The sequence below is a fragment of the Paramormyrops kingsleyae genome, chromosome 11, assembly GCF_048594095.1.
Source record: "Paramormyrops kingsleyae isolate MSU_618 chromosome 11, PKINGS_0.4, whole genome shotgun sequence".
Taxonomy (NCBI): Eukaryota; Metazoa; Chordata; class Actinopteri; order Osteoglossiformes; family Mormyridae; genus Paramormyrops; species Paramormyrops kingsleyae.
The window spans coordinates 22021962-22043991 of NC_132807.1; the positions used below are offsets into that span (position 1 = coordinate 22021962).

The window sequence follows — 22030 nt, forward strand, 5'->3', positions numbered from 1 at the left end:
TATTTCATTGCAGGCCCCAGATCAGCACAAAAGTAGTGCCGTGCGGATCAGGCTGGCTGCGATTTGTAAGCGTGGAGGGGGGGCCCCCCGGCCAAGCGCCTGTGTTTTGAGAGGAATGTAGTCCTCCTCAGTTCACTGAGTTCACAGAGCTTCGAAGCACTTCAGGTCCTGCTTGTTTACATGGAAGTACCCACAGAGTGACTCATCATGCCGGAATAGGTTATATTTTCTCAACCAAAATAGCAAGGTAATTATTATATTTCTCACTCCCTCACTCTAGGCAAGCGCTGGTTCCCCATGTTTCGCGTGTAATTGCATTTCAGAGATATAATCAGCCTCGATTCAGGCAGCCACCCAGTACTGCTGCAGTGTTTTTTAAAAAAGAAAAACTTGTTTAGGTGCCTTGTCTGCACACGTGAGATCATCTGTGTCAGTTGACTGACTTCATGTGTTTCTCACAATGCACTTGCCTCCTTTAGGTTCATACTGCAAAAACCGCGACGGTTTCAGTGCCACTATGTTTTCCTGTCTCTTACTCTTCACTCCGTCATGCTGTGCAGGCAGGATATTCACCGACGAGAGCACGCCTTGCTCCGTGCGTGAAGTCCCGTGCTTGAGCACCTCTCTGATGCCAGTTTTGATCCATCTTTGATTTCACATTTTTTTCCTGTCTGCTTACCCGTGTTGTCATTTTGGTCCCTTTTGGCCCAGATTTAACCAAACATGTACACGTTGTAGGCTTCCCTGCTACATGCTACAGTACAGCTAAATAACAATAATTAAAATAATTTGTGCTTCCTTAAATTGGAAAAATCTGACCTTGTTGCTCTGCTAGGGGGTCCTTTCTTGCTGTATTTGGGGCCCCGTTGACTATGACTCTTTTTGAGTAGGGCTGTGCAAATCCTGTATTTCAGTTTCCCATAATGACAGCATTGTCCCTTGGCAAGATGAAAAACTACCATTGAGTCACGCACTAGTCTTCTGAATCGACCAATCGTCCCTCCCACCACCATGCTAGTCTCTTGAATCTCTTTCCAGACTTTGAAACTCCAATTCGGTTGTGGGGTTTATCTTAATAACCCCACTATTTACAGAGTATGCCGGAATACTGAGTGCTGTTCGTTTGCATCAGCCAGATGTATGGCTTAGTTCACTCACGGAGATGTGGGTTCCGGTACTCCGTGCTGGCTGGAAGACAAGTCTGTGGCCAAGAATGGGAAAGCACAGCCTGCACATTCGTTCAGCATCTGCAAACATTTTTGTGTGGAAGGGCAAGCCATTAGCATGGGGATATGAGGACTCTGGTGGCTCGGTGATGCTCCTTGTCCGGCAGTGTCACGGCGGGGTGGTGCGTGCTATCAGGACGCGGGTGGAGAAACTTGAAATGTCTAGATGGATTGGAGTGATTCAGCCCTCCTCGGCACAAAGACCTCACGCTACAGCAATCCCCTTGAACTGAATGTGGAAAGCAGCGCAGCTGAACGTGAACGTGATTCACATTGCTTTTTTAAAGTCCTCTGGTCAGGACCTGGCCCTTTGTTTAATTACTAGCCATTGGGGAGAGCCTGTCATGTTTTTCCACCTTCCCACATGGCTGCCGCAGTCTCTGCTGACACCAGGCCCCCCAAAAAAAGAAGCCTACTGATCTCACAAATGGAGCCGTAGAAAGTGGAGATGCTGTCCTTTCTTCCATGTCTTTGCCCTCAGTTGAATCTGTTTTTAATCACTGGCTGTATTTTTGTTAGATTCCGTGGTCAGATGACTACCATACTGGCTGAACAATTTCTAAACATGGGTTTTAAAGAGCTTCTTAGAGATATTGGCTAGGTTTTCTTTTTAATGAACGACCCGGATGGATGTCGTGAGCACACCTGTTTTGGAAAGTTGTGTTGTGACAGTAAAGCCGTTGCCTGCCGTGCGGCATTTGCATAGTCTTCTCCGTTAGGGGCTGGTGTTTTATGATGCCATTGCAACGTTCAGCTGCCGCAGCCCTCAGGCGGCCAGTGCAGGGGAAGGACGCCAGAGAAGGGCAGGGCCAGGAAGAAGGCCTGGCAGGGAAACTGGGCTGGGGGTGGGACGGCCCAGAGAAGGAGCAGGACATGGACCTAATCTGCTTTCTTCTGAAGCAGATCATGGAGTTCAGCTGCTGCTCTCACAGAGGCCCCTAGTGCTGGTAGCTGTTTGCTCGATCCTTATCACAAGCATGGACAGCAGATGGATTTTAAGGCCGCCTTTGCTCTTTGTCATGGGGGGACGATGAGGACACCCAGTTGAATGGGGGCCTGTGGAAATCTAGCATGGGTGCAGCGCTCCGTGGGCCTGACTGGCTTCTGGCCCCATGTAGGCCCCATGGGGCCCGTTCTGCAGCCCCTTTTGGCGTCGCTTTTCTCGTCATTGTGGCAGCCTGTGATCGCAAGCCTGTGCCTTATAAGCGGCTTTTAATGCCCTTCCAATCTCCCCCCTGCTCCGTTTAGAGGAGCAGGGCCACATTTGGTCAGGTCCTGCCTGCGGGGACAGGCCTGCAGCACTGGGCCTCCGGCGACACGTCTCCCCAGCTGGTTAATGTGCTGGGGGTTGCCATGACGACGGCAGGGTGGAAGCCTCAGCCGCGAGGGAGGGGACGAACGTGAGGAGGAATGCGACGAGCTGGATCAGGGAAGGCAGGGGATGGGAACTCTGTGGGCTCAGGCAGATCATCCCTCTAAGGCCCGGATCTCATGCAGATCCAGCTGTTAGTGTGTGGCTACATGCAGCACTGCAGGAACACGGTGTTTGGTGTGGAAGTGCTCGACCACAGAGCAGACTAACCGAGACGTGTGTCTGGACTGTCTCTATGGGCTGGAGTTACCGTGAGTGAGTGGGCCATTTTCACCTCTTTCAATTGGTTGTTTTATTTAAACATGCAATCAGGAAAATATGAGATATGAGGAAATGTTAGTGTTGCAAATGTACTTCAATAAGGAGGTATGGATCTGGACAAGGGTCTCTGTTTTTTTGTTTTTTTCCTTCTCCCCCCTGTGTGACATTGTGGGGTTTGGGTAGTGAGGAAAGGCATCAGTTGGGCCTGAATTTCCAGGACTTTTTGGAATGTTCCCGCCCCACCAATCAGAGTAAGGCCACTGTGGCAGATGGTCTCACCCTGTTGGCCGGTGTCATTGATAGCCTCACCATATTGGCCAGTGGGTCAAAAATGGCGCCCTGGAGACTGTGTGGGGAGCAGCGCTCTGCCAATCTGCCGATCTGGAGTGGAGGAAGTAACCCTGTGTGACGTACGGTACATGCTGTACGGGCCACAAACGGGCACAGATGCAGGAGCCCCAGCAATGGGGAACTGTAAGCAGATGTTTAAAGAACCTGAGGTTCTGTGGATGAAACCATTTGTACAAATGGCCATCTGTGACATAGGCAGTCGGTCGCAGAGCGACGCGGATATCTTACTGCTACCAGCGTGGCCTGAATGTGTCGATGGATCTGTGCATTTGAGGTTGCGTGACTAATTTGCTGTGAATAACCTCATCACTGTATGTGTTGTATAGTCTACAGGCACTTTCAAATCCAAGATATTTTAAATGTGCTTAAACATGTTTCGCTTGTGATCACCACCCTGCAATATGTATGCATTGAAAAAGACTTGATCTCCTGGTCTTCTTTTGTGTCGATAGTTCAAACAAAATTGTAAACTTAAAAAAGCAGGCATTCAGGTTTTCTGCTGACAAAGGAGGATTCCAGAAATGGGAAGGTTCTTATTGTAGAGTTAAGGGAACAAACTAAAATAGTTGCCTTTGCTATTTATAAAACTGCTTTTAAAAATTTACACTAAGCTTTGGTTGGAGTAGTATGTAAGCAGGGCTGTTTGATGGAGGTGGTTGGACCGTACCCCACCCAGAGTAGGAAGTTAATGGGGGCAAAGAGCAAAAATGCCACAAGAAATATGTTTCTTTAATAAAGGCATTCATCCAAAAACAAGCCGATCTCTGCCTGGTTGTGTGGCTACCAATCATCAGCTTGTCCATGACTTTTCCACCCACCCATTAACAATTTTTACAGTTGCTTAGGACTGGGTAGTATATCAGATTTTCACGATATATTGATACATTTTCAAAATGACAGGATGACACAAGTGGGCTAAGCCTGTGTACCTGTAATCACAAGGTCGCCGGTTCAAACCCAGCCTCAGCATGTCTGTGGGTCCTTGAGCAAAGACCCTTAACCCCCAGCTCCCTGGGCGTGGACAACTTACTCTACAAAGAGCAAGTTGAGGGAGGCATAAAAACAATTTCCCCATGGGGATCAATAAAATATCTATAATATTATTATTATAATGATATACCTTTGTGTGTTAAAACCAATAATATTCCTACTTGGTTGTAAAGAACATGAGAGCGTTGGGGATTTCGGGGGATTTCACTAATAGGAATCTCAGAGTTCACAGCTAAAATCAAACTGTTCGACATGAGTCTCATAGGGTAGTTGATGGAGGCAAAGAATAATTGTTACTTGTTTCATTTTGTTTTAAAACATTGACAAATGGTTAAGAGCATCGTAATTTGCAATACATATTTTATTGCAGGGAGCAGTTTATAGTTTCTAAAGAGGATTTAAAAAATAAAAAGTAAACTAGTTCATTTGAAAGACTATAAACTAATGTGTTTTATATATTTATATATAATTAACAGAACTGTCTCCTGCTTTTGCTCATATACAGATGGTATTGTATACACATACAGATTTTACATACTTCTCTTTGGAACAGCAATTGTATGCTTTTGATTTGCTTATTTTGGCACAAGGTGATGATTACTGTATATATTTTAATCTAGGTTTATTTCATATTAAAAACAAACTTTGCATTAATGACTGTGTTTAAAGTGCAGCTAAATTTTGTAAATGCCCCCATTTTTTAAACACTGGGTAGAAGTTGCCCCCACCCCCCCCAAATAATAATAAAAAAAAATAATTCTCACTCTGACCTCACCCCCATGCAGCTTTCCCTCAGAGACAAGTGAAGTTAAAAGCTCGCCAGGCAGATTTCGAGGGCATTTTCTGATGGCCGAGTCCGACTCAGGCTCCGGCAGTGGAGCTAAATATAGCTTGGCGTTAGTGCTGTGATGTCATCAGCCGGTGTCCTGCAGACTGGGGGGCTGACTCAGGATCAGGTAATGCTCATGCCGGTGCTGCTTTGATGGTAAACAGCTGTGCCGTTTATGAGAAATAGAGGTGAAGCTGCAATCTCTGAGCCTCACTCTTGACTTCTGAGTTAGCAGCGGTCCAGCACTCCATACGTGTTCCTCACACAGTTGGGGAGTTTTTGTGAAACTTCATCCCTCTTAAATTCGTGTTTTAAAGTCAGTACCTTGGAACTTTTCGGTTATTTGTTCTGGGGCCCATGGTTACCTAAGATACCCTATAAGCGTCAAAAAAGAGCTCAAAATAGAAAGCGTAGGGCTTGTAGGGAGTGGACACCTGCTCTCAAGCACACATGACTCAAGATGAGAAAGTTTTGCCGAAACCGCCGGAAGACAGATGGTAGGCACATTAGCATAGCCCATTGTGGTTAAAATGTCAACTTTTCTGCTCCCTAGTTTGACTCTTGGTTAATTAGAAATGCAGTAGGCTCATTTCTGTTATTAAATTCTGCTGAAGTACATCCTTCTGTGCATACTCCAGCATGCCCCTTCCTCATTTTCCCATCTCTGTGTAGTGTGGTGTAGCACTGTGCTCTGCTGCTGTGTGCACATGTGCTGGTAGAGACTGTCCTGGCAGCTTTATTTAGGCCAGCAGACGGGGTGGAGGGTGGGTGTGGTGCAGCTCTACCTGAAGAGGAGACACAACAACGGGCGTGGCTGCTACAGAGACAAGACTCTCTGGGATTACCCAGAAGGCAGTGGGAGGTCGCAAGCACAATACGCTCTTCTCTCATGAATTCTTATAGTATAGAGTTATAGTTAATGCGACTCATGAATTTGGGCCTGTCACAGAAGTATTACATTGTCAGTGAGTTCATAATGAGAGCAAAGTGGTGGTTGAAACGTACTGAAACAGACGTGGAGTCACAGTATCTGGGTCACGTGCTCGTGAGAAGCTGCTCCACTCAGCTACCATTGACAGTGAGTATTATTTTGAAGGTTCTGATGGCTTCAGGTCGTCTGCTGTCCGCTTGTCTGGTTGTGTTCCTGACCTGTTAGTCCAAGCATAAGGAAAGGAAAAGCTCAGCGCTGCCTGTTTGCGGTGGGCTGCCTTGAGCGAGGGAACTGGTCAGGTGATGGAGGTGCAGGGAGCATGGCACCATGCCCAGACTTGGCATGTGTGTGAGCCAGTGTGAGCAGTTTGTCCATGTTCATTCCAGTGTAGCCTGCGTAATGTGCATCCCGAGTGCACTGTGTCGTTCCATTTCACTGTAAAATGTCATTGATGTCCTTGGGTACATTTTCCTTTAGATATTGTCAATGAGTGAACCAGGGTTAATGTTTTACCTGGTCAATGGCACCAGTTAGCTGGGTGATTTGCTCCAAGTGCACCCCTGCTCCAAGGGATAGACTGCTGTGATAAATGTAGGAGTGGTAAAAGCAGAATTACCCTTATTGTTTTTATTACCTCTGTTGGAACATACTCGTTTCCTTTTGGGTTGTTTCTGGGCCCTTAGCCCTGGGGGTTGAAGCCTTTTGGACCCTCATTACCCCCAGCAGGATGTGACCTGGTCAAAGTACCCCTGTAGGAGAGCAGCTCCTGCCATAAAATCAATCTTGCTGCGCTGCTTGTGAAACTGCTTATATTTGCTAATTGTTCTTGTAACTTGCAGAAGATGGCACTGGGTTGACAGGCTAGGAATTGCTTTTAGACACCAGGTCTAAAAGTGGCTCATTGAACTATTTTGTGGCTAACCATTGGTCCTCAGGACATGTTATGCATGAATATGGTTGATCAGCTCAGCTGCTGTGTAGAATGAATGCCACTGTGCCAATTGTTGGCCAACGTCTTGTGGTGTTAATGGGTTTGTAGGCCCAGTGTGATCTTGTAAAAGGTAGTAGTATGGTGTAGAGAATTGAGCTTTGCAGTACTGTTGGTTCAGTATCATGTGACAAACATGCTATGCACGCATCAGTGATCTGTCTGAATGGCCTCCCTTGTCTGATTTTACTCAAAAGCTTAGAGCTTATAGTGCACCCCCCCAAGACGTTTTTTATGTTCCAGTTTTCCCATTTGTTTCCTGCCTTGGTGTTCTTTTCTCCAAGAAAGCTGCTTCAAACAGTTGTACAGTTCTCACTACGCTCTGTTCGTTCACACTGGGAGGGACAGGGCAGAGACACAGGGGCCAAGACGTTGTGTAACTTGGTGTCTTTCGCAGCCAAGTGCTCGAGCTGTTTGGGTTTGGTGCGTATGAGACGGGTGGGAGGTCCACTCGGTACACATGCTGGAACAAATCCCGGCTCTGCTGTGGCATTGCTCAACGCCATCTGAACGCTGAACTGTGGGAACGGCGTCCTCTCGCCACACCTATGACATACAGGTGTGGCTGTTTGTGTGCCTACAAGAGATGTGCTTTTTACTTCCTGGTGCCATATATTAGACTTGGCTCAGGATGTGAAGCTGGCCATGACCCCGTGGTGCCCCCACTCTCTCCTTTGGCCAGTCCCACTCTTCTCTCTGTTTTTATCTTATGGTATCCCCCCTGATCCTAAACCTTCTTCAGATGCCTCCTCCGTGTTCAGGTGATTTCTGGTGGGACACTTTTTAACTTGCCAGCCAGCCTTTCATCAGCGGTGCGTGAAGGAGTGTCTCTACTGGTCTGTAGCCCCTCCTGAAGACTGTGAGGTGTGAAGTCACACTAGGGCAGGAATGTAGTAATTCCCCCCATTTTTCTGGAGCTATTTGTCCACCCAGCCTGTAAAAGTGCTCAGATCCATTCAGGGTGTGACCAGAAAGCTAAGTGGAATTGTGCTTTTACACTGTTATTTTTCTGCAAGTCAGCTTTTTGCATTTGAGACGGAGTAGCACCAGCAGGCCTCTGGGATCCCCGGCCTTGATTAGCGAGGCTGCTGAGAAAAGGCATTCTTCTGTGGGGTAGGCAGGCTGAAAGCATTAGCGTGTGGAGGTGGAGGGCCTGGCAAGCTGCGGGATGACGCAGCAGTGCAAACAGGCGCCGATCTGGCCCTCGGCTCCGGCCATCAATAATTCACAGCATCTTTTCAATGGCCGCCGCTCTCACCCCCATCTCCCCCCTGCTCCTGACTGCACTGTGCCACTGCTTTCCTGCCATTGTTTCCATCTCGCATGCAGCTGCTCCTCGAAAGCTCTGCCTGCTCTCTACCCAGCATGCTATAGGCTGTGCACTGGGGTGAGGCAAACTGTACTGCAGCCACTTTTCCCTGATCTGCTTTGCTCCGAGAGGCCGGCCAGGAAATGGGCTGGTGCTAAGACGGAGTTTCAGTGAGGGGATTTCACTGATAGGTGAATTTAGAACAGAGCACATGACAGTCACTCACAAGGCCACTGTGTGGAAAAAGAAAGATCAACAACGCTGTTGTTTTCTTCCAACCTTCTAAGGGACTTTCCCAGGAACTCTGGGTCATACAAGAAGTTTCAGTAAAGTGTGTTTCTCAACATTTCTGCTTGCCGGTTGACTGTAAAGCAGCAGTGGAATGTTCTGGGTTAAAGCAAATATGTTCACTCTCCACACTGTCCTCTGCGGTGCTCCTTGGATTCCCTCTGTATATTAATGCTAAACAACGGAATAGGGAAATGCAGGGAACAAACAGGATAGTGTTGCTACAGTGTAAGCTTGTTTGCTCTATGAGTATTCCAGTTCAGAGGAGGATTTCAGACATTGCTGCTCACTGAACCTGGTACCTGAATTGACCCCCTGACTCCAGCTCTCCATGGGAGTGTCTAGTGAAAGCAAAAATGTTTCCACCCTTATATGGACTTTTTCTGTTCTCAGCCCAGCAAATGTGGTGTGGTGAGGGAGTCGCGACGGCTATGTGCAACAGAGACATGTATGTGTGGGTGTAGGGGGGGCCTCCACGACAGCCCACCATAGCAGACAGCTGGCCTCCTTTCAGCCGTCGGTGGGGCGCCTTTTTCTCGATGGAGCCTATAGCTCTCCTTGGCTCTTCTGACTCCGCAGCGAGGATCTGATCCAGGGGAGCGCCGCGTGAACAGCAGTGTTACGCAAGCGGCTGTGTCCAGCCATTCAAAGCATCCCTCTTTGGCAGTGGAATTGTATTAAAGGAGCTTTTTTAAATGTGAAAGCCAAGAATCCCATCATGCAAACGGATAACCTGGTTGCACTTGACAGTCACAGGTCTGTGCCCCATCAGGACTTTGGCATACTTTCTGTGAGCTGTGTCTTAGATGGTTTGCATCTCTGAGGCTGCATGGTCACACTGCGCACCAGGAATGATGCCTTTTCATGTGTGGCTCTTCTGAAGCAGAGTTAAAGGGGATTTTCTGTGGCTTGTGTGTTTGAATGCCTCAACCAGCGGTCGTGGTATCGGCAACGCAGGAGCTCAGCTTCAGGCTTGCTTCTTGAGGACCCCCATCTCTGCTTTGGGTGGGATAGCAGCTTTATCAGCCTGCGATTCAGCTGATCTTCGTGACGCCTTTCTGTGCATTTCAAAGCCTCCCCTCTGTAAACACATCATCCCCCTCCCAGCCCTTAGCCCACTGCTCCCTTCAATGAGAGCTTCACGCCTTGCACGAAGTCTCCATTGTTTTGGAAAGGAAGGGGCTGGGATGATGGAGGGGTCATTAGGTAATCTGATCCAGGCCTGTCATCAAAGGCAACCAAATACTGCAGCAAAGGCTCCTGATTAAATGTGGAATGCTTTTACTTTTCTCTGAACACTAGAGAGATTGGGAAGGTGGCTTCTTTAAAGGCCAAAGTCTTTGCTCCCCCAAATGGCCTCAGTCTACTTTGCTCTTGCCCCATAGTCTTCTGACCACTGCTGAAGATTGAGAAGTATAGGCATCGTTATGACTGGTAGAACAAAACCATAAGCCAGGCCTGTCAGATGCCATTTGAATTGCTGGAATCTGGTCTCATTTTGTGAAATGGCTGCTGAAATGGGCCAGCGGCTGCTTTTTAAACGGTGGCATTACCATATAGTTGAAGATGAGTAGATTTTCCTGTTGTGAATGTCTAATTTATAAGCATGTTTCCTGAGTAGAACTTGTTTCCAACTGTATATAAAATACGAGGATTTTGGTTCCAGTGTCTGTCCTGAAAGCTGATGGCTGATAGTGGCTGGTGGGTAGGTGGTGACTATTTAATTACAGGGCATCCTGTCAGTAGTGTGTAAATGGTAATCTCATTGGCTGTTTCCTCTGTAGTCTCATTGGCTGTTTCCTCTGTAGTCTCATTGGCTGTTTCCTCTGTAGTCTCATTGGCTGTTTCCTCTGCTCAGTGAGTTTATTTTTCCCCTTTTCTGCTGTATTCCTCTCCCCCCACTTCAAATCCTCTGTCCCCTAGCCTCCCGGTCATCGTCTTTGACACATGCAAAACCCCTCTTCTGAATATTTGACATAGTAGGAAGCCATGGGTCCAGAGTGAAGAGTGTTCTTCAAAACGTTCTCCACGACTGCTGCATTTTGCTCACTTTGTATTTTGTTTTGCTCGATCTTGTCTCCCAGAAAGAGATTAAAGGATTTATAGTGGTGCACTTGTGTGGTTATGTGCCCTGTTTATCGCTGGCTTTTTCCCCTCCTCGTGATGAGTTGTAGCCGTGGAGTCCCTTTCAAATACAATCCGAGGAACTGGGAGAAGTTCACGCTTAGACAGGAGCTGATGCGTTTGGCCTTGTTTCTTGCCTTGTAGAAATCTACAACTACAAGGACCAAAAGATTATTTTTATGCATAGCCAGCAATGTTTCTTTTTGACAGTGATGAAATACCAAAATGGGGCGTTTTGGAGTGACATGTGGTTTGTTCCCATCGCATGTCGCCTCCGTTGTGTGCCATTTGTTTTGTAGTTTAGCGTGACAAACACGGCAGTTTCGGTTAGTGATTCCACGCTTTGCTGCTGCTTGCCTCAGGGTCTTTTCCTCTCACGTTTGGAGCCGTTTGTCAGCTACTGCAGAAAAGGTAGTGATTGCTCAAGAAGATCCTAGTGAAGTGAGCTGGTCGTGATACGAAGTGGTGGTGTTGTATTTAATCTGGTTAGTTCACCCCATTCTGCACAAGCTGTTTCTGTGTTTGCTATGATCTGCTTGCTTAATTTAGCAGAAATACTTAACTGGCTACCTCTAAGCTTTCCTAGAAGCCCTTGTGCCAAGTAAAGTGTTAAGTGGTTTCTCCCAAAACTGGTCCAAAACGTTCATAGGAGAATTTGCTTGTACAGAGACCCTGAATATTTTTGAGTGTTTTTGAGCTCAGAACTATATGAGATATTTATTAGAATATTTTATCTGTCTCCATATTGAGAGTCAGGCTGAATTTGATTATTGCTGGGTGATGATCACTGGATTAATCTATAATCCTAGCCAAATAAAGAATTCTGTCCAGACCAAGTCTGTGTAATGAATGGCCTCTCTGAAACTTATAGTAGCAAATGATTTAACTGGCCCCTTTTTTTGAGCACAGGGCTGCCTGTGCTTGATGTACTGTATCTGCAGGGCATATGGCTGGCATTGTAATTATGGAATTATGGCTTTGCAAGAACTATTGTTAAACCCACAAGAATCCAGGGTGCTACTTTTTTTTTTATCCTCAGTTTTCAGGTGAGGTTTGTATCATTTCCTTTCGATCTGTTTCTCTGAAATTCCTGCCATTCATAACCTTACCTCTGTTTGTTAGAAACAGCTGTAGGGAGGGAGGTGGCTTGTAAGAAATTGACAGATATATTTTTCTTTGTTTAAAAAAAGACCCTGGTTGCCTGCCATGTGGGAAAGTGATTCTTCTCTCACATGGTCTCACATCTGCATATGAATCCAGCCCTTCTGTCTCCTCCCATTGTTCTGCTGGTCACCGGGGCCTCACCATGTCCAAGACCTGTTATGCAATCCCCCTCTCTTTACAGCAAGCCTGGGAATGGCTGCGTTTGGAGGAATGCAGCGTGGGGGAGGGGTGCCGCTGGGGCTGCTGTGGGAGCTCAGGAATGGAAAGCCAGGCTAGAAACTGCTTACTGCTCTGACCTAGTTTTTTGTCCTGGTACTTTTTCTCCAACCCCCCCCCCCCCCCCCCCTTTCCTAAGCGGTTGTGTATATTTTGAAGTGCGTGTGTTTAGTATGAACTGCTCCTGATGCAAGAGCCATTCTGGGCACTTTCAGCAGTCACTTGACTGCAGAGGGCCAATGGAAAATTACCAGACCAAACAACAACTCTGCTTTTGCTCCGAGATAGCTTTTGCAGTATGTAGAGCCTGGATGGATCCTCCCTCCTACGATTGCAGCATTTATTCAGCCTTTACTATGCATGTAGTAATGTAATAATCCAGTTGTCATGCTACAAAAATTTAGTACATGTCATAGTCAAGACACAGGCTGCAGAGAAACAAACAGCAGGGACAGGACCTATGGAAATGCAAGCTTTGTGTGAGCGAGAAGTAGGCTTAACCAGTACTGGTCAGTTTAAGTCGGTAATCCACTCTGCTTCCAATAGCAGCCCTTAGAGAGCTCATGCCTTCCCAGTCCAGCTGGTATGACCAGGTTGGTGTGGGCAACACGACGCAGGTGTGGCCAGATACTGCCACAACAGTATGGATTGTAACGTTTTTGAATGCATTGCAGAACCCTTATTTGGGACTTCGAAGGGCTCATTTTCCCCTTTCCTCTGAGCTGTTTTGGTGTGTGTACCTTCCCCCTTGCATGGTGCATGTGCAGAGTCCACATGTGTAGAAAGTTGCAGTTGTTTGCCTATCTAGCTTTGGAGAATAGGGACAATGGGCCAGAGAAACGGATCTAAACACTAGTAACCAATTTAACCTGTTGTTCTGAGCTAAATTTTAAAAAAAAAAGGAAAAGAGAAACAATTTCTCCTTCAGCTGCTAAGGCCATTAAACTAAAATGAGGGGAGACTGGTTTGGCATCTGGGACTGGAGAAGAGATTGCCAAATAAGGTGCTGCTAGCATCGTTGTACTTTGTTAGTTACCTTGGTACGGTCATTTTCATTAAGTCAAATGCCACTTAAGTAACGTGTGGAACAAGCAGTTATTTTTCTGCTGAATTTGTTGAGAAACATATCAAACAAATGGGAAGAAGAGCATTTGGCAAGTTGCTTTCTTATCGTAATCAGGTAATTATATGTAAGAACTCTTGTGTGTTACGGTAAGCAGGCAACTGGGGTAGCTTAATTTCTTATATAAACGCCGTTGTGGTGAGGGTACAAGGTTGGGTAGCAAAATGTTCAGCGGGGCTTCTGAGATTGAAGCAAGATTGCTGCGGAGCGGGGCTGTTTTGACCAAATTATATTCTGATTGTTTTGTTGTGTAGGTCACCCAGTGCACTTGATGATGCAAGAAGGATTAAAGATTGATGACGACAGCTCTCGTTTATTTTCATTTACCTTGGTTACGTTGCCATGTTTGTTGTGTTCCTTTTTAAAATAGTGAGTGAGCATGACAAACTTAAACGTGGTAATGTTTTGTAGGTTGAGGACAAGGGTTTATTCAGGTTTACACCAGTAGATTACTTCCCATTTTAGTAGAAGGAAAATGTGCTGTATGTTGTGATGAATTTTTTGGGGCCTTTTACCCATGGTTGATCATCAACAGCTTTTCTGCTGCCAAGCTGACCAGCCCCAGGAGAACGGTGCAGGAGTCAGTGTTTCATGCCCAGTACGGCTACTGTGGTCCATGTAGTTTGCCTTCACAATACATTGTTTTTTCAGTCTATATTACCTGGCAGCAGGTCACTGTGCTGACAGGCCTTTAGGTGTATTTTTTGTCAGTGTACCAAGTGTCTGCATGGACCCTGCATGCTTCAGCTCTGATGTTGGCGCCCCTCTGCAGGTTGCGATATCCAGGCTGCTGCTCTCTTTCCTAATTCCCTTTCTTGCGGCTTCCCTGATACTGTATGATATATTGACGCATCTCGTTCATTCCCTTAATGGTTTGAGCTACAGCGCTGGCACCAGACCTGGGCCGGGGCCGGGACCGGTGGCCGGGGCTGGGACTGGAGGCTGGGAGGCGAACTGCCGAGGCACCGGAGCACGCTGTCAGAATATGGCACGTGGCAATGCTGCGTAACGGGGCAAGATGTGGAGATTTGTGCTGAGGATGTAGAAAAGCAGCAGAGGGATGTGATTTGCAAGTTAAAGCGGTTTCTGTTCAGATGTTGCATTTCTCTGCAGGGGCTTTTCTGGGAGGCTGCCGGGGCGTGACGGCCGGATCGCATAGCTCTTGGACGCCCCGGTGTCGCCCGGCGGCGTCGAGCCGGTGGGGTCCGCTTCGAGTGGGAGGGGTAAGCAGTTGCCACAAGGTCACTTTTTATCTCGCTTACAGCGAACACACACACACACACCCCAAACATACACAGTGTTGCAGAAATGGTCACAGCGGTCTTTTGTGGGTTTTTTTTCGTCCCCCCTCCATACTGGGTGTGAGAATCAAAGGTTACCCAGTTAAAAGCTCTTTTCTGGGTATTTCATTCCTTTTCATTGTGTGGCAATGGGAGGCACATGTTGGCATATCGGCTTGGAGTTCCGGGACTCGTTAGCAGTAGTACTGGAACGTGACAGGCAGCCCTGAACTTGCAGGCCCTGTTCTCTCAGCCTGACTCGACCCCAGCCTGGGCCCCCAGCTACAACCTCAGTACTGAGACTGACCGTCTCTCACCCCCCCCCCCATCCCCCCCCACCCCACAGAGGCCCCAATTCCTGCCAGATGAACTCGATGCCTGACGCCGAATCTCGAGCGGCCTGTGCTTTGTCTCGCCAAGGCCTGTCAGGCCCCTCAAACAAATGGTGGAAACCCAATAGGGGCCAGATGCTGAGGCCCATCCGCCAGGGCGCTTGGGAGCTTGCAGTGCAGGGCACAGTGGCTCTCAGTGCTGGTCACCTGGGTCAAGAGCAGTGGAACAGAAGGCGTTTGTTTCCCTTCTGCGTGTGAGACAAATGGAGCTGTGTTTAGAACCCTCAAAAGGTTAAATTTGAATTTACATTTCAGGGATGCAGGTAATATGGTGATTAAAGACAGGGGCCCGGGGCCCAGGATGGGCCCTCCTGGAGCACCCTAGGTGGGGGGACTTGGCTTGAATCACTGCAGTTGTCAGTGTTGGTACCTTTGGATAAAAGCATTAGATAAGTCTCAGTGGAAATTTAAGGTATCCTAAGATGGCACAGAATTGGAAACACACACAGTTATAAAACACCTTAACTCTTACTTGTGTTTAAAGCATTAATGTACCATCTTTGACTGCTTTCAATTTTTTTTATGCTGAATTGACTGAGCAGGAAAATACTGCCGGACCATGGGGTTTGTGCTGAGAGAGCTGATGTAATGGTCCTTACGCGCACAGCCGTTACTGAGAGAAATCCCTCTGTGTCTTTTTCTGGTCCTCCTTTTTGCGTCTGCTGCATGTGACGTGCTCCTGGGGTTATTTACAAAGCAGCCAATAAAAGGGTGGTGATTCGTTTTTTAAACGGGAAATGCTTCCTTGCCCAGCACACTTGCTTAACTATTTATTAATCCTTGAGCCTCTCGCAGTAACTCTGTCCTGATACATTTTACATATTTTTCTTTGTCTTGGTAAAAGCTGAAATGTCTCCAGTGTACATTCACAGCTGTGAGAATCTGATGCAGACTTTGGGTTGCAGGCTTTGCAGGGTGTTGGGGTTAATCCAGTCCCTCGCTGCTGTAAAAGCCGGCTTTGAGACTCACAGGGAGCCCACTGCCTCCCTCTACCTCAACAGGAGGCTAGCGTCTGTTTCCATTAACATGGAACCACAGCTCGTGATGAGTTTAGAGCGCCGTTTCTCCCAGTCCTGCACTGATGATTGCCAGCCTGTACCCGGGCTCTAACGAGGTGAGACACGGGCAGCCTCTGTCTGCGGCGGGCGGACTGACGAGCGCGCTAACCAGCTGCTTCTCAGCATTCCCAGCACGTGGCAGCATGCCGCATTGCATTCTGGGTCGCCTCCCCCACCATCCCACTCGCATGCACACAGACCTTGCTCGGAGTGGGGGAGGGCAGGTGTAAGAATAGGGTGGTGGCACTTTGCTGGAAGCCCCTTGGCCTTGCAGGATTTCATTTATTTACGTTTTCTCGGCACTCATCAGAGCTGCAGCGCTCTTACAATTTCTGAGGCTGCACTCTTCTGTGGTCTCCCCCGTGAGACTAGAGCATCCATTATTTAGATGGGACACGGTCAATGGTTCCTGCTCCTGGAACAGCAGCAGCCTCCCTGCTCAGGTTATCCGCTAAAACCTGAGCTGGCTGTGCCCCTTCCCTGCTCCTGGCTCACACGTGGGTCTGGACAATCCGGACCAGCCACGTCCAACATATGGTTGGCGTGACGTCTCTGAGGTGTGCTCTGGAGAAAGTCAGACAACACAGACCGGGGGAGGAGGGTCATAACCACACACACGGGAGCCCGCTGGGGGAAGCTGTTGAGTTTACAGACTCAAACTGAGAGATTTTTCAGATGTTTTGGTTCGTTAATTGGCCTTCAAGTTCACGGAAGGTGGTTATCCCACTGATGGTGTCGTCGTTAACTTTGCCCAGCAGAAGCATTGACTGGTCCTTCACATGGCTGGCTGGCTTGATTCTGATGCTGCTTATGCAGCCGGGTCTCCGTTGAGTGAAGGCTTCTGAGGTGCCGTGTGTGAGGAAGCGCGTGCCAGCTGCCTCCTGGGTAACCGAGAACGCGGCCTCAGCGCCTTCATGAAAGATGCATCAACACCATCTTCATTTAATCTCTCTGCTGGTACAGCACAAACTTCTCTGCTTGCATGCTTTCATCTGGGGTGTCCTTGGTTGTGCTCATAGAAAGACAGACAGATAGAAATACTTCAGTGATCCTAAGGGATAATGCGCCTGCATGCAGTAATGAAGAGACATTAAGTGCCCTAACACATAGTGCTGGGGTGTGAAGCAATGCACAGTGCAACAAGGTTGTGCAAGATGGATAGGAAAACGTGTACATGTGATATACATATGGCACAGTTAACAATTATGCCTTATCTGTTTTTAAATGCTGGCCTGGCATTTCTTATGGCTGAGATGAGGGTGTGTAAAGGAGGGAGCTGCTGTAGGTTATTGGTAGCAGCCTGAAAGGGTCCCCAGTAGTGCTCCTAAGCTCGTCATGGTGGAGTGAGCTGGTGGGTAAAGCTGTTGCAAACAGGGTATGGGCAGAATTACTAATGATTTGCTCCCGTTTTGCCTTTTGGGGGGGATGGGTTCAATATGGGGTCGTTAACGTGAGAGCAGAATAGGATGTGATGTTCTATTTGATATGACATGGAGTGTCAGTCTGTGTACATACGGCCTGCTGCACCAGGTGGCTCTTGGGGCTCCGCCCTACCCAGCCCATGTCCCTGCTGCTCTCATCAGCTAGATTTGCACTGATGCATAATTCATCCGTGATGTGATAGGCCTGAGCAGCTGTCGCTGTGCCTGTAGTCAGAGTGGCCCGGCCCGGCAGCCTATAGTCTCCAGTCAGGCCTTACTTTGCAAAGTGTTTGTTGGACGGCTTGTGTTGCAGTTTTATTTTTTATTGTCGCAGATAAAAGCATGTTTCCTGTTTCTTATGTGACAGTATTCTCAGCTGTGCTACATGCTCAGAACGGTATGGCCAGTTTTATTGCCCCCACCATCCCCTGCAGCAAATCAAGGAATCTCATGGGTCAGAATGCTGCATGTCTTTCCTCAACCCCCAGACATTTCTATGATTATGTGCAGAGATGGCCAGGCTGACTTGACGTTGGGTCAGAGGGTCATAGGGTCAGAGACCCGGTGAGCAGCTCTGCTATCCGTCGGCGTGTCACGTCCGTGTGGATTTCCCCCTGAGTGGTGCACGCTGTGGGCCTCAGGACCAAACGTAGCTGAGGCTGCCTGGAGGGTGTGGGTCTGCATTTTATGGGAGGATTTAGCACTGGAAGTTAAAAGGAGGACCTCGAGGGGCGTGAGCATAGTGCCATGAGGCAGAAGCCCATGCCGCTGTGTCAGATGTCCCTCGTCAAGAATGTGAGGCGAGCAAATGGGGCATAAAAAGCACCGGCCTCTGCTGCCATGTGTCCTGTCCTTCCCTTAATATAAAAACCAGCATCTGTTTCCAGTGCAGGAAACGTGTGCTGGATGACTGGTTGGAAGATGGATGAATCTGTTTCTAGTCCATTGTTGTCATCAGTGAATAAGCTGCTGTAGTTTCTTCAGCTGTTTCCATGTGGAAGTGCTTCATGCATCCGTGAAGGAGGAAGGCTTTTGTTTACGTGTGTTTCTAGGGGGAGGGTGCAGTCGGCGCTTAGAGTGGCCCTGCCTTGGCGTGCTTTTAACAGGGGCAGCATGGAGTCGCTGTGTGTTTAGTCATGTTTGCTAACTTATCTGTTTTTAATATGACAATCTCATGGGTCTGACTGTGGAGGGAACGCCTTGGAGCTAGAACCCGTCCCCTCAGCTGGCTCTGCACCAAGGGACCGGCACTCTCACAAAAACGCTGACAGTTCTGCAGGGATCGCCCAGTGGAAAGTCTTACAGTGGATAATGTGTGTGTGTGGAGCAAGGGAGTTCTGAGCATGTGCGTGTTTGCGCGTGTGTGTCTCAGCTTAGACCGGGTATAAGCTGTTGTGCCGCCTACCCGATCGTGGTGGATTTTAATGCGGCCCGGGGACAAAGCCTCTGTTGTTGGAGGCCCACTGTCAATTGCTGGCTGTTAGAGGTATTAAAGTGGGGTTCCTGACTGAGCCTGTCTGTGGCCGATCTTACACTGGGAGTCACGTGGCCTGGTTTGTGGGTGTGGGTCTATGTGCTCTCACCACCGGTCACCACCACCTTCAGTGATTTGGTGTCAAACCAGCCAGCTGACATCCTGCTGAAGACAGGGTGCCCCTGTCACCCCTGTATCTACTGACGCTAGAATACTCTCCTTTCATTGTTATTAGCTGTCGTCCTGATTCCCGTCTGACATGGTTTATTTCTGTGAAGTTAAACTGAGCCACATGGGCAGAAATGCCTCTTACTGCCTTAATCAAACTTAACATGCTACTAGAAAGAGATCGATGTCTCTGAGGTTGGATCTGCAGTAGGGGTGTCGGAGGTGTGATCACAAGGCCATTGGGTGATGTGGTGCCAAGGGTCACGGGCAGGTCAGACACCATCCACTTACATGCAGACATCTGTACAGATGTGCGTGTGGAATCCAGTATGGCTGACAGTCACTGGGACGTGTGTGTGTGTATGTGTGTGTGTGAGAGCTGGGCTCAATCTCCTGGCCCTCTTCCACACCCCAAGCGGAGTTGAGTCGGTGCAAAGGCTGGCAAGAATTAGATGATGCTCTTGGGGTCAAGGATGTGAATGATTGATGCAGAGTGTATATATAGCAGATGTGAAGTCCCAGTGGAAAAAGGGACCAGTGCTGCAGCAATTAGCAAGAACTGGTTCAGTTAAACTGGCTTTGGTGCTCTCGACGAAAGGGTTTTATTAGGATCCAGATGAATGTCGGGTGCAGCTCTCTTTGGGAGAGGGACTGTTCAGGCTGTAATCTCTGCAGTCTGTGTCCAGTGCATGCACACAGACTGCTTCGTCTGAGGCCCTTATTCTGGCATATCAAACATGGAGTTGCACACTGTCTCCAAACTGCTCTTTGCTGCAGTCGGGTGCCTCAGTGGGACGCTTTCAGCACTAAAAGTGGGCGTGCCTTAGCAGGTACAGGGCTTTAACCCCTTCTGCGTCCTCTCCGTTCAGCTTCCAAAGCAGTTGCCTGCTGATTTTATTTTTTTTTCTGCTCTCTGCCTTCTGTCAGCCCTGGGTGGGGGACAGTTTACCATGCTGGTCTCCTAGCACTGAGTATTTTCAAACGCTGTCTTACGTCAGCGCTCTCTCGTTAACTGGTGTTAGTATTGTGGCATGTGTGTGAGAGAGGGTGTGTGTGAGACCCCAGCTTGCGGTCGACCCGTCAGGCTTGCTAACTGCAGTTTGCCTTCTTTCAGCTTCAGTAAGGCTTGAGGCTAACGACCTGTAAATAAGTGTAGCTACGTATGAATTCATGAATGTTTTGAAATGGCTCAGAGCTGCTGTGCATGTTTGTTTGCATGCACGCACCTCCCCACGTGCAGATAATCAAAGGAAGAAACACCCCTCCATTGGGGAATCGGCAGTCCTTGTGCTGCTGTGTCCCGTCTGGCTCAGTCGCAGCAAAGGAGCCGCGATTCCCCACTTTGTCTCCTTCCTCCGAGGCAACGTGAGCCCCGTGGGTCGGCTTGTGCATTCACACGGCTGGCTAAAGGGCACTAATAGCAATCATGTGATGGAGTTTTCAGGTCCTCGAGCTCCTTGCGCGACGCCATTGGCTGCCAGCTACCCGGGAACGTGTGCTCTCGTCCCCGTCGCTAGGCAACAGTCCCTGCATGCATGTCACGGTGGCCGTGTGTCACCCGCCCCCTCCTGCTGCTGCTGTTTCTCCTCAGCCGGTGCGCGAGGGTGGGATGTGACGCTGTCGAGGTGGGGGGTGGGTAGTGGTGGATGGGAGGGCAGATTTGGACAGATTACTGGGGAAATTGGTTCATTGGCGTAGCTTCCTTGTCCATACCGAAAGTAACCATGTGACCATGGTTAGCCATAGTGCTGGGGCTGGAGTCTGCAGGTCATCTTCAATGTGGCGTCACCGGGAAGGTCAGGGTCCCTCCCAACTAGACGCCCCATCCAGTGAAAATGTGACATGGATCCATTTCGCGTATGAAACCGTGCAACAGCCATAGCCCTGGTCTTGTCTTTCAACAGAGCAGATACCTCTGACAACCCCCCCTGGGGTGTAGTCATGCCAAGGCCCACCTTGCAGGGAATGCCTGCTTGTTAACCCCACCTACCCCTCACCGTCTGCCCCCGGCCCCCAATGACACGTTTGCTAATGAAGCGAATTTGCTCAGGTCAGGCTATAGAGCCAAGCTGGGTCTGGTTGCCTAGTTACCAGCATGGTGCAGTATTTGCACACCAAACAATGCCTGCTGCGGCTGGGCCCAGTCTGATCGAGCCTAGCGTGGGGGAGCCCCGCCTCCGGCTCAGTCCACGGCACAGGAACACTGACCGGAAAACGGTCGACCAATCGTGCTTTGGCCAACGGGGACAGTCGGCGTGGAAATGCAGAAATGCGCCGGTGTGAGGGTTTGTCAGGGATATCGCAGCCTGGCAGGCACATGACCTCTGCGTGGCCTACCTGGACGGCCTTCTCGGGCTGCACGTGTCATTTCAGTGACTGTGCAGATGGACCCTTCGGTGTTTACCTTCATGCGTCTGTGTCAGAGAGCTGGTGCCTGTAAGACGAGATGATGTCGCTCAACAGTTGCTACCATTACCTTGTGTTGCCCTGGGCCGCTCTATCTCTAAGGAAATGTGGTTGTAATGAGACAATGTTCCAGTCTGGGGCGGGTCACTGCAATTACGCACCATTACAGGAATAGTCAATAGGCTTTATTAACTTGAAGAAATTTAAATCTTTTTTTTTTCTTCATTGTTTTTTCCGCATTTTGGCATGAGTGGCTTGCTGGCAGATCTCAGCTGCTGTGTGAGAGTCCTGTTCAGATGTGCTGCACGTGCCCTCGCCCATACGATGGCCCGGCTATCGGGGAGGCAGATCTCACGGAGGAGCCCATCAGACAAACATCGAGTTATCTCTGGCCCTTACAAGACACTGCTGATTTTCTGAAGGCCGTCTGGCATGTCACCGGCATCCGGTGGCTCGGTGCTCCGCGTACGTGGTCAGCTTCGGCAAGCGCATTGATGCCCCGTTTCAGGGATGACGCGGAAGAAGAGCATCACATTAGCAACGTATTACATTTATCCTGCGTATCAAGTGGCTGTTGCTGCTGAGCATCGAGCCCGGCTTGTGAGGTAATGCTTGGAGCCCTGGTACCCAGTATCCTGTGAAGGAAAGCCGGAGACCGT

At 48.8% G+C, this 22030-nt stretch overlaps 1 protein-coding gene across 3 annotated transcripts in view; it reads left to right on the forward strand.

Moving 5' to 3' along the window:
- ankrd11 (ankyrin repeat domain 11) overlaps positions 1-22030 on the forward strand; it is a 78250-nt gene that overhangs the window by 28151 nt on the left and 28069 nt on the right. The window contains exon 3 of one of the 3 annotated variants that reach the window (XM_023790741.2): positions 14286-14395. The exons of the other annotated variants lie outside the window; for them this stretch is intronic. The gene's annotated coding sequence lies outside the window, so the exon portion shown is untranslated. The remainder of the gene's footprint in view (positions 1-14285; positions 14396-22030) is intronic. 3 annotated transcript variants of the gene reach the window in all.